The sequence below is a fragment of the Sinocyclocheilus rhinocerous genome, unplaced genomic scaffold, assembly GCF_001515625.1.
Source record: "Sinocyclocheilus rhinocerous isolate Xijiao unplaced genomic scaffold, SAMN03320098_v1.1 scaffold659, whole genome shotgun sequence".
NCBI lineage: Eukaryota > Metazoa > Chordata > Actinopteri > Cypriniformes > Cyprinidae > Sinocyclocheilus > Sinocyclocheilus rhinocerous.
The window spans coordinates 2,072,067-2,073,294 of NW_015652995.1; the positions used below are offsets into that span (position 1 = coordinate 2,072,067).

Consider the following 1,228-nt stretch of genomic DNA (forward strand, 5'->3'; position numbering starts at 1 on the left):
ATGTGTGTAACTCAAGAAATATTAGAGATATCTTAATATCCTTTTAGATTTTGGTTGTTATCAAACTTTTCTTTTGATATCTTAATTTTTAAGGCCCTATATGGTTCAAAATTTCAGAGCTGATACTTAACATAATTTCTACTCCCCGTAATTTGGCTCTGAATCTCAGGTGAAAATTGTCACTTTGACCCGCCTCTACAAACCAGTGGATTACTTTTTCATATATTTTAAAATACAGTTTATTCCGGTGATGCAAAGCTACATTTTCAGCAGTCATTACTCTTCATGATCCTTCAGAAATCTTTCTTATATGCTGATTTGCTGATCAAGAAACATTTCTCGTTATTATAAATGTTAAAAACAAATGTGCTGCTTATTATTTTTGTGGAAACATTGATACTGTTTTTCAATATTCTTTGAATAGAAAGATCAGAAGAGCAAAACAGCCTTTATTTGAAATATAGATTTTTTTTTGTTTGTTACATTATGCCTTTTTGGTCACATTTGATCAATTTAATACATCCTTGCTAAATAAAAGTATTTATTTCTGCCAAAAAAAAAAAATATATATATATATACAGTGGGTACGGAAAGTATTCAGATCCCCTTAAATTTTTCACTCTTTGTTATATTGCAGCCATTTGCTAAAATCATTTAAGTTAATTTTTTTTTCCTCATTAATGTACACACAGCACCCCATATTGACAGAAAAACACAGAATTGTTGACATCTTTGCAGATTTATTAAAAAAGAAAAACTGAAATATCACATGGTCCTAAGTATATTGATGCACTAAAGTTTTTGAATACTTTATGAATAGTGGTTTAGTTGCAAGAAATTAAATATATTGAAACAAATCATAAATTGAATATTACCCCTAGCTTTGGATCAGAGTCATTGTTGAAACGATTATTTCAGTGATAAAGCATGAGTCTGTACCTGCTGCAGGTGTCCCAGGAAGACACCTCTCCCCTCAGCAGAGTACAGCTTATGGATGAAATCAGTGGTGTAGTGCTCATGACACTTCTCATTCCTAAAAATAGAGCAGTTTCACATTTACAGTCTCATTAAGCTGCTAAATCTCAAGCATAAAGCCACAAAATAAAAGAATAGTTCACCCAAAAATGAACATTTGTTGAAAATATCCTCCCCCCCTCAGGCCATCCAAACTGTAGATGAGTGTGTTTCTTCATCAGATTTGGAGAAATGTAGCATTGCATCAGTGTCT

At 31.8% G+C, this 1,228-nt stretch overlaps 1 protein-coding gene across 1 annotated transcript in view; it reads right to left on the reverse strand.

The window, feature by feature from the left end:
• Window positions 1-1,228, reverse strand: part of LOC107715239 (proline-serine-threonine phosphatase-interacting protein 1-like) — a 17,370-nt gene that overhangs the window by 7,520 nt on the left and 8,622 nt on the right. The gene's annotated exons all lie outside the window — the stretch shown is intronic.